General features: G+C 38.0%; 1 non-coding gene across 1 annotated transcript; it reads left to right on the forward strand.

The window, feature by feature from the left end:
* Positions 1 to 9,484: 9,484 nt before the first annotated feature.
* On the forward strand, positions 9,485 to 9,593 carry LOC145777789 (U6 spliceosomal RNA). Its single transcript, XR_014290365.1, has one exon. It is a non-coding gene; the product is annotated as a U6 spliceosomal RNA (small nuclear RNA).
* The last annotated feature ends 2,211 nt before the right edge of the window (positions 9,594 to 11,804 follow it).

Below are 11,804 nucleotides of genomic sequence, written 5' to 3' on the forward strand. Positions count from 1 at the left end.
GCAGATACGTAATTCCTGATGAGAACACACGTACGTGTCGAAAACGTTTGAGTTTACTTTTAATTATGTTATATTTGTGTATGTAATACATCATGTTAAACCCGCTGAAGTTACTTTGTCTTATTTCTCTATTTTAATATTTGTTTAAGCTGAATAGTGAAAGTGCAGAAGAAGTATTCTTTTCTTGTTTCGTACACTCCTGTTATTTCCTAAACTTGATAGTTTGTTGTATGGGTGAGCTTGCAAGTGTGATCCAAGCAGGCAATTGGGCATTCCGACAATATGTCGACCACAAGGAATGGTTAATAGCGCTATTAGTCGATGCATTATCGGTAGTCGCACTTTAAGGTATGACGATTATGGCAAATCGAGGGCTGCAGTTTCGGACTTTAAACGATGTTTCGGGCTTTGGCTTAAAATCCATGAACAACTTCAGGAGAAAAAAACTTGACATGATATGACGTCAGAGTTATTTTGCGTATTGTTTGCTGCCCAGCTGAGTTTTCAACTTTTTTGTTCACAAGATTCCGCACTTTCTTTGTGGACTTCATTATAACAGGAGCTGGATGTTGACCCTGGAATAAACGTGACAACTGGTCATCCTGATGCATATGCTTTGAAGCTAATTCGAAAGTCTGCAGTTGTGCCACCAAGTTAATTTATAAGCGGAGTGTCGTGTTTTTATCAAAACAGATATTTCAAAACTGCATAAGTTTAATACTCTGTTTTATCATTTAAACTTTTCACATATTTGTTTTAAAAAAACTGTTAGTTTTATTTTTGCCTTAATTTTTTCAAAAATGAAAAAAACTTGCGTCTCCGACCATATATCAATACAATGTTGGACTTACTGAAAAATTACAAGTTATTTATAGCTTTTGCAGCGTAAATGTCACCCGACAACTGGGGCTTTCCAAAGCAAAATCTTTTTATTACATATCATTACAATATAAAGTCACAATAGACATATTTCTCAATTGAGGGAAAAGTAACTTCACACGAAACATTTGGTTTGAAAATTTACGTATCATTTCTCACACACAAAATTCATTCACATTTCAAACAACGAACCATTATTAGGCTACATACAACTTACACGTTTTCTGTGATCGATTTGAAGCTCCCCAGCAATCAAGCGCTATCTTGAGATCATCAATACTGGTTACATGCGAACAAGAACAAAGCGATGACGTAACTCACAGCTGGATCGTTCCATTTTCCAGATAAAGCAACTACTGTTTGTTTTCAGTTCGTTACTGTCTTACTGATCATACCGCTGTACTGTATTGTCGTTGAGGAATATTGTTCTCACTTTAAACTTTTTCAACACAAAATAACAACAGATGAATGAAAATATAATGCAATGTGAACAATGAACCGTACGATGTAAACATGCCAACTTGATCTGTCATTAGTCTGGTTCAACCAGGGATGGAGGAACCACGTGGGCCTCGTGGGCTTGGACCCACCTACTTTATTTTGTGGGTGGGCCTGGCCCACCCACTTTTGAAAGCCAAATTTCTTTGAATAGGTAGCGAAAACAACAAATCAGAGAGGGAGTTGCAAAAAAGGTCTCCACTCCTTTGATATACACTAGGTTGATTATCTTTGATAGCTCAATGATGAAATCCAATGATTAAACTTATCTGTTGAGCCTACTATAGGCACTATTGATGGGCAGCACGTGTGGGTGTGGTTGCATGTGATTGGCAGAGCAATCTATCAATCAATTCATTATTCTTTATGGTCTCTATGGTTAAAACAATGATATCATTACCAGTGGCGCCGCCAGACCTTCAACAAATAATGGGGGGGCAAAATATTGACAGTGCAAGACAGTAGTGTAGTCAAAAATTTTGAAAAATTACTTTCAGTTTGGTGCATTCTGAGAGCATTTTCAACAAAATTGTGGGTATGAATATTTCTGTAAAATGGTGCTGTCCGGTGGCATAGCAAAAGGATAAGATCATGTTTTCTTCGGCATTTTTTGGAAATAAAGCTAAGTCTCTATGTTTTCTTGTTGCTAATTCCAGACTGAGATATTTGAATGTTTGGTATTGGCAAAACTCGCTTTTTTAATGCAGTTTCGTTTAAAATTAGGCAAACTTTGTTTTAGAGACATAGGTTGATTGCTTTTTTTTGCGAGATTATTACAGTTGTATTATTTATCAATTTTCTCCTTGGTTGATTCAAAAAACGATCTTATTCCGGTAAGTCATTAGCTTTTATGCTCTGAAGTCAACCCAAAGTTTAGAAAATGTAACGTCATAGAGGTCATACATCTTGATGAGTGTCAAACAAAAAGCTTTGAGACAATGAAGTTACTTTAGGCTATTTCTGATATATTCAAGTTTTGCATAACGAATAGCTGTTTAGATGTTAATCTAGATCGAACAAGCGATCTCAGCAGTTGCAGATGGCTTGCATCCTTGCACAGTTTGACGAGAAATTACATCATAGGCTAAAGCTTTTCTTGTAAACAATGTATTAACATCCGTAAATTCAATTTGAAAGGTTGAAACCCCCAAACCCCCTCCCTTGGCTACGCCTCTGGTGCAAGACATGCAAGACAGTGGTATATTATTTAATTTCTCTTGTTTTCTACCAGGGCTGGAAAAAATGTTTAGCTTTCCGGGAATCTGTTTTTTAAAGAAAAAATTTCCCGCGGCTTACAATCACGATAATGAGAACCTTATATTTTACTGATCTCGGGGGCTGACGTAAACCTTAAAAGTCATGTCGACATATTCTTGATGCCCCCCTTATCGAAAATTGTTCTTTGTAATACCGCTTTGAAGGAGGATTACGAGTTACGACTATGAACAAAAAAATAAATTTTAAACTTCATTTTGAATTGAAAAGACATGACGTAATGTCTTCCAACCTTAGTTATATATTTTTTCATTACGTAACGTCTTGTAGGAATAAATTGAAAATCAGTATGATCACTCAAAATGAAAGCAATGGGACTACGAATCCTCACTAAACCAATCAATCAATGGTTTTGTTGCACCAAAGATGACAACCTTATATTTTACTGATCTCCGGAGCTGACGTAAACCTTAAGGCATAGATCTGTTGACTCAATGCAAACCCTTTGAAGGTTGGGAGGGGGGGCTGTCAATTCAACTTTATCAACAGTTGTATCTCTAAAACCACTCAGGCTGCGACTACGAGATTTTTAAACTTTTCCTAACTTTTATTCACCTCTATTGAGCTGAAATTTTGAGCGAATAAAGGTTATAAATTGAAAGATATAAGGCATTTCTCAGCACATCCTCTGAAATATTTCATATTCTATTGTGAAACATTTTCCCACCAGCTGGATGAAAGTAATTAATTTGGCCCATGTCTCGTTAATCCTAACTGTTTCACAGCGTGAAGGGCATTGGCTGTATGTAAAATAATGTAAAAAAAGATTAATCACAACATTACAATGCACGTTCTTCATTACTCTACCAAAAAATAATGTGTAAACTCACGCTACAAATTACACTCATAAGTGACCTCAACACTTCAACGTATATGAGCAGTTCTAAAATTCACACAGTTTTAATTTTCGGATATGCTCAGCGTGAATAATTTTACAAAGTGAATCCCAAATTTTGAAACCTTGCCAAAATAACAGAGATATCACTCCTAAAGCATAAGAAGAATCGACAGCCCCCCCCCCAAACTGAGCAAGAGTCCAGGAGCCCAACCTTCTAAGGGTTAAAAGTCATGTCGACTTATTCTTGATGCCCCCCTTATCGAAAATTGTTCTTTGTAGTACCGCTTTGAAGGTGGATTACGAGTTACGACTATGAACAAAAGAATAAGTTTTAAACTTCAATTTGTATTGAAAATACATGACGTAATGTCTTCCAACCTTATCACATTTTTTTCATTACGTAATATTTACCACCACCAAACCACTTTTGACGATCGAATTTGTTAATTTATTATTCGGTAAAATGTTTAGATGATATCACGTCATTACGCCGATTTGAGATATAATTTCATTTATGACGTCGTATGGATGAAAAACTTTTACAAGTTTTATACTGTGCTGAGATTAAAGAAGAAACATAAATGATAAATATTGGAGAAATTGAGTCTCCTTTACAACTTAAGAATCGAACAACTCAAAACTGCTGAAACAAAACGTTTTGTTTAAGTGAAAGAATCACTGCAAGCAACCAATGCCAAAATGCGCGCGGAAGAAGTCATGGGAGTGTGAGGTATCAAAAATTTAACAGGTTGTTATTTTTCTACATCAATGTGACGTTAGTTAAAACTTTAAAAAGTCTATATCTTTGCTTCCGCAGAAAATCTTTTTATCTACTGTACAATTTAGTCATCAAGGTTTTCCATACTTTTTTTAAAGAGAGAGCTTTTACCCCCCCTCCCCCCTGCAACTTGAGTTGACTTACTTGAGGTTGGGATCCAAATATAAAAAAAAATATTAATATGTATTAATAAAAAACAAATTAAAAAGATGATGCCCAAAACATGGGGGGGGGGCAGCTGCCCCGCCTGCCCCCTCCCTGCCGGCGCCACTGATCATTACATATGCAGGTACTGTATAATGCTGCAGATTATTACTCCGATGTGGTATTGTTGCCTTTTTATATTGTTGTGTACATTGTTGTGTTGTGTTGTATTGTATTGTTGTGTAGTGTACATGTACATTTTATTTGTGTGTACATCGCCATATTTTGTACAGCGCTATAAAGCAGGTTTGTAAACTTTTTTGGCAAAATCGGGCCAAAAACGGAAAAATTCCACTTGCTGGAAAGAAATGTAATCATGAAAACACAATGTATAAACGATTTAAAGTATTAGGAATGCAACAATATTATCGGGATTCTGGGGGAAAAGCCCCCCAAAAGTCGAATTGATTTTGACTGATGCACCTCTGGGCCCACCTACTTTTAAAATGGTTCCTCCATCACTGGGTTCAACCAGTGATTCTCAATCTTCTTAGGCTTATAGTACCCTTCAGAAAAGAAAAATATTTTGTGGCACCTCGCTCGTGGCAAACCAACGATGTTTACCTCGAATGCAGCATGTTGTTGGAACAAACTTTAAAGTGCCTCTGACAGGTAAATAAATTCGCTAAATTTACCTAAGATACCAAAAAGATGACACTAACAAACTTCCCTGACCAGCAAATCGTAAAAAATATCAACAGGCTACTAAGTTACACGCTTGCAAACTTTCGTTGACATCGGCGAATCTGGCACTCATTTAATTGCGAAAATAAAAAGGGCAAAACCGCTGTGACGTCACAGTAAGCGGGAAGGATACATTCTTTCTCTGTGATGACTTGGTAAAGTATGCTACGGCTACTGCAAAACGTGAATGTGTGAGGCTCTGTTGGTCTAAAGCAGGGGTCACCAACTTTTTTTGCATGCGGGCCACTTTGGCACTAAGGAGAGCTGTGGCGGGCCGCACTAATAAAATTTTAGTTAGGTTGACTCTTATGCTAGAAAAGAACGCATTTCGTACCCAGTATCCAGCGTTACATGTTGTTTATATTTATCTTAGAATACCGCAGCAACTCAATTAGTCGAACAACGCTACTGTCAGGCCAAGCTCCTTTAACAACACTTTTGACTTCTTTAACAATGTTTAATAAACGAGGCCACTTGTTTTGCGCACTTATGGCGAGTGGTGTTGTCACTTCGTTTCACAAATGATATCTTGCAATTAACAATTTCAACAAACAAGAAAATGTTTGACACATCGCAATACAGGCAACAATAGTGACTGTCACGATTTCTTTCTATCTCTTACCAGAAAAAAGACTTGGAAAGGTTCAATGACGTAGTTTAATGGGTCAAACCGAAAAGCAGTCAATTAAATGTCGAATAATTCTACTAGTGAAATGATAATCTGACTTCTTGAAGAACTTTAACGAACGGCTTCTCAAATAACTCTAAATTCGAACACAATTTATATCAGCACCAATTCTCATCTACTTGTATTCAATTACTTCAAGTCTCAGTCACCAATAATTTCTGCATCAACTACCAATCCACAACTCATAGCACAACTCTCATAATCAACTCATAATAATAATAATCATAATAATAAACATTAGATGATATGAACAACAGAAGTCTCTAGAATGTCACGTAGGGAAAATGATTCCAGAAAACACATTTTACATAATACAGATTTCGTAATCAGAGGTTACTTCAGGTCATAACCGATAATAACACATCGCACCAGAATTCTACAACCAAAACAACACGCTCGTTGAAGATACAAAGCAAGCCATCGCGAGGCATTGCACCTTGATTGTGACATACGCCCCCCCCCTTAGAATATTGTTGCAAACAATATAACAACACAATCAATACAAAACATATTACAAAACAATTAATTACTCAATAAATCAATTCTCATAAGTCCATCGTTGCATGATCTACCAACGATAGCTTTTCTCAAAACAATAGTCACGTTTTCGGCGAAAGTCTCCAACGTCCTCAACATCTTCAGTGCATCGGCGAGCGAGATGACCCATCTTCCTACATCGGAAACACCTCCTCTCCGGACAGTCTTTGGCGAGATGACCTTCTTTATGACAGTTGTAGCAAGCCTTTTCATCAAAAAGGCAGCTCCTGGCTATGTGTCCAATCTCCCCACATCGGTAGCAGTGGTTGTCACAGCAACGTCTGTTTTCCGAATGTCCGCCGTCAGCAACGCACTCCCTGGCGAAGTGTCCGCGTCTACCGCATCTATAACAAACTCCAAATGGTCGTCGCCTGCCTCTTCTCCTCGGTTCTTCGCGCTCATTGTATCCATGACCGTGAGATCGTCGCTGATCATCTGCAGAACAATCTCGAGCAAAGTGACCATTCTTGCCACAAGAATAACAAGTAACTTCAGAATTTCTCTCAATCACATTTCCGATTATAAGATCAACTAAAGGGTTTTGTAAACATAATGCTTTCACAGTCCCACTACAATACGGAGTTTCGATACATATCTTCGCTAACGGTCCTTGGATTGAAGTGTTATTTATCGACATCACAATTCCAGTTTTTCCCGTTAACTGACTGTCTTTAACCAAATCTCTCCTCACCATTATACCCGTAGAACCAGAATCACGTAAAACTTTTACCTTTTTGTTTCCAACTGTTCCATCCACTACTGGCAGGTAATCTTCAGGTATTATTTTTTCGCAAACATCTTCATCCGGTCTCTCCTCCTCAAGCGTGGGTTCATGAATCATTATCGCACAACCACCTCGATAAACGTCCGTGTCTTTATTCTTCCCAGACTGATTGGGTAAGGAAAACGACTTGTCCTTGCATTCCTTCGCTTCGTGCCCTTGCCTATTGCAACGATTGCACCACTTCCTCGATTCCTGATGATTTCTGTTAGTCTTTCTTTGGCAGTTAACAGACTTATGACCTAAGCCATTACAATTAAAACAACGTACTTCTCTTGGAACAGCACCTCCTTCAAAATGATTTAATTGTCCTTCGTCATTATCGTATGACAACGTCTCTTCGGTCGACAACTTCTCATCATGAGCAACTAAGTATTGTTCTGCCACACTGGCTATTTCTTCTAAAGTCTTTGGACTTCTCTCCATTAAATAAACAGACAGATCTTTTGAACATGAATCTGTGAATTGTTCCTTAACTATAAGGTTTGCCAATCCGTCCAATGATTGTTCGGCCCCCGAAAGTTCAAACCATTTTAACAAAAGGTTTCTTAAACGTTCAATAAATTGACCTGGGCTTTCGTGTCGTTCAGGCTTTGCCTCACGGAATCTTTGACGGTATCCATGCTCGGTAAAATTGTATCGCTTTAACAGAGCTAACTTCAATCTGTCGTAGTTCATGGCTTCTTCTTGCGAAAGTCTTGAATATACATCAAGAGCTTGTCCCGATAATAACATGCTTAGCTGGGTAGCCCACGTCGACTTCTCCAATTTGGCTATTGTAGCATATCTTTCAAATCTTAACAAATAACTATCCAACTCATCTTTTTCTTCAACAAATGATGGCAAATCTGGACGTCTAACTTGCGCCACAATAACATCTCGAACATTATCATTAGTAGAATTAGATCGCTCAGCAATGTCCAGTTTTTGTTTTTCTAAATCAAGCCTTAACTTTTCCAATTCATATTGCGCTCTTCTCTCTTCAGCTTCTGCTTCGTACTGCCATTGTGCACGTTTTTCTTCAGCTTCACGCTGTGCTTGTTTTTCTTCAGCTTCACGCTGTGCTTGTTTTTCTTCAGCTTCAGCTTCACGCTGTGCTCGTTTTTCTTCAGCTTCAAGTTCTGCTTTCCTTATTTCACGAGCAGCTCTTCTATCTTCTCTTTCGTCAGCTTCTCGCTGAGCTTTTTGGTCTATTATCTTGTGATACTCTTCCATCACAAACTGAGACTTCTCACTACCAGTCAGCCCCATTCGTTCAGCCATGCTCCCTAAGTCTTCAATCATCTCATGTTTGACAGTATCCGCCATCTTGACAGCTTGTTGTTAATTTATTATTTTTTCAATAAATCCTTCGGTATTCTTCGGTTTTTCGGTTAATTCCCGGACGAGCCCCCAAAAATGTCACGATTTCTTTCTATTTCTTACCAGAAAAAAGACTTGGAAAGGTTCAATGACGTAGTTTAATGGGTCAAACCGAAAAGCAGTCAATTAAATGTCGAATAATTCTACTAGTGAAATGATAATCTGACTTCTTGAAGAACTTTAACGAACGGCTTCTCAAATAACTCTAAATTCGAACACAATTTATATCAGCACCAATTCTCATCTACTTGTATTCAATTACTTCAAGTCTCAATCACCAATAATTTCTGCATCAACTACCAATCCACAACTCATAGCACAACTCTCATAATCAACTCATAATAATAATAATCATAATAATAAACATTACACAAACTACACCACTATTTATAGTTGGTTGTTCAGTCCAGTAACTTCGAGAAGGTTACGTAAGGTTACATCATAAAGAACCATTGTTCTATCAAGCAGCATTTAAATGTAAACAACAGAAGTCTCTAGAATGTCACGTAGGGAAAATGATTCCAGAAAACACATTTTACATAATACAGATTTCGTAATCAGAGGTTACTTCAGGTCATAACCGATAATAACACATCGCACCAGAATTCTACAACCAAAACAACACGCTCGTTGAAGATACAAAGCAAGCCATCGCGAGGCATTGCACCTTGATTGTGACAGTGATCTGCAAACATATCAGCAAAAAATAGGTCCCAATAACAGCGAAAAAGACACCAGGCACCATGAAACAAACGTTTGTGAAAATTAACGAAAAATCGTAATTCTATCGTAATTCATGAACAGTCTTCCCTCTAAAAAAGCAATGAGTTGGTTTTTCATCCTTTTTGTGAGAATCCATAAGACCGTCTTTCTTTTATTATAGACAACTGTCACATGTGGTGCTTATTAGCGTGGCAAGAATTTGTTGATTAACAACATTTTGCAGTACTTGCTTCGGCAGTACATATGCTTCAGCAGTACATATACTAAAATTGTAACGATACAGAGAAGATTAGCATGGTCCCTGCGCAAGGATGACACGCAAAATCGTGAAGCGTTCCATATTTTGCCAATTTATTATAAATTGAGCTGGCACACCGACCTATTTTGCCAACAAAAACTTGCATAAAGAGAATACTGCTCGTGAAACACAATAACGGTGAAACGCACACTAGTGTTTACATGATAGCCTATTTGCAAACTTAAAATAAGCATTCCTATGCTCACAGAAATTCGAAAACAGACGTTTTAATCAACCACTGGGACAATGTGGCTGGCCATCGCATTGGAATAACTTTAAGCAACCCCCACCTAGAACTACAATCTGATTGGTCGGTCGGTGGAATCGTATTCAAAGCGAAAATATGCTTCCCGGAAAATATGTTTTGCCTTCGTGCTCTTTACCTCCTCAAGAAAAGTATTTTTGGTTATACTTGTACGCTGATACCTTCCGTGGGCCGCAGTGATACAGCGTGGCGGGCCGCATGCGGTTTGTAAATGAAAATGGTCAAAGTTTTCTTCAAGTGTTCGAAAGTGGGATGGGCCATACAAAACTAGTCGTATATGTTCACTTCACTGAAGATGATTTTGTTAATACCACTCAAGTAAAAATGCCTACAGGCATGTGTTGGAGTGTATACTACAAGGTGATGCTCTCGGAAGCAACAATCGGATTGTGATGCCGTCATGCATTGTTTGGCGAATCCGAAACAATTTTCGAGATCCAGATGGCCGTTACACCGGATTTCAATGGCCAACTGAAGGCACATTATGAGAGAGAGAGAGAACTTTTATTTATTTTTGAATAGTGATGATGAATTAAATATGAATGATGATTCGTACGATTTCTTCATTTTTCATTTCAAGTATATTTTAGGTTTTGTAGGAACGTATCCAGTAGCCTACAGTTTTATTAAACTGCAAAAAACAATAAATCTTCGAAAAAAGCAACCGCTTGTACCAACTCCGACCAAACTGTGATCCACCAATTACATCTAGGAAGCGCTTGTTTCATCCGTTGCTAACGACGTCCACTTAGGATGACGTAATACCACCAAAGTCGTCCCAGAGCAGTGAAATATGGAGTTTCGCCTGTGGTGGCGCTGCGGAGCAGTCGTTTGATTAAATTACGCCCAAACCAGTCGAGTTACGAGGTTAGGATTAAAAAGTTCGCTAAGTGTAATTCTGCGCTAGGAACTGCTTTAAAAAGTTACTATACTTGGATCCAACCTGTCAGGGGCACTTTAACTGTTTCATGCAAATGACTTTAAAAATGGTATTCATAGCTTCCCTGCTTGATATAATTGCTCTATAACATATTATATAACATTACATAATGGCTCTTAATCTAACAAAAATAGACGTGCATGAAAATTGTTATCAGCAAAAATGATCCTAGCTAACCCTTAGAAAACAGATAACAGATGAATATGAAAAATAGCTCGAGGCATACCAGAGTCTTAGGGCACACAGGTTGGGAACCACTGGGTTAAACCTTAGCCTGTCTTTAAAATGTTCGAGCAATGAAGTAGGCCCTGATGTACTCCAACTTCTGTTCCGGTTAATCGATGTTATTGAGAATGAAAAGTTGTGCAATAATCCTTCAACTAACTTAATAGACAACAGAATAATTGACAATCCCAAGTGTGTAAAATCAACCTGGTCTGGAAGCTTGTTGATCAACCTTTCGCCACTGTAAAGTCGCCTTTTTAAGGTCTTATTGAAAAAAAAAACATATGTAAAAACTATCATAACTATTTGTCTTCTATCAAATACTTAATATTCGCCGTTCTCAAATTCAAGATGAAAGAAAAAGGGGGAAAATCCCCACAAGAAAGCCCATTATCCGGGCGGGTAATCACATTGAACTTTCACTTACGATAAAGACGCGACAAATTGTAATGCTTTGAAACATATCGGATGGTGGTGAAGGATGTTACCAGCCCACACTACAAGCGTGGATTTGTTTCGGAATAATGGTATAAATTGCCAAGTAAAATGCCTTCACACGACCGAAGAATAGGTTGCCAAGCCTTGTGCCATGAAGAAACCGAGACAACCTTTATCTGGCGACTAAATTCCTATACGAATTTCACCAACAATTGACTATGATTGAAGATAATTCAGAATGCAACATGAAGTGCAAAATTTTGCTAAAGATTGTCTTTTTGAAAGCCAATGTTGTAGACACTTGCATCAATCTACTGAGCGCCCGACTTTGTGAGCGAAGAAGTGGCTTGATTAAAAAAGGATGACTTTCCTTTTGCGATGCAGGCTACGC

Source organism: Aplidium turbinatum, chromosome 9, assembly GCF_918807975.1.
Source record: "Aplidium turbinatum chromosome 9, kaAplTurb1.1, whole genome shotgun sequence".
Lineage (NCBI taxonomy): Eukaryota > Metazoa > Chordata > Ascidiacea > Aplousobranchia > Polyclinidae > Aplidium > Aplidium turbinatum.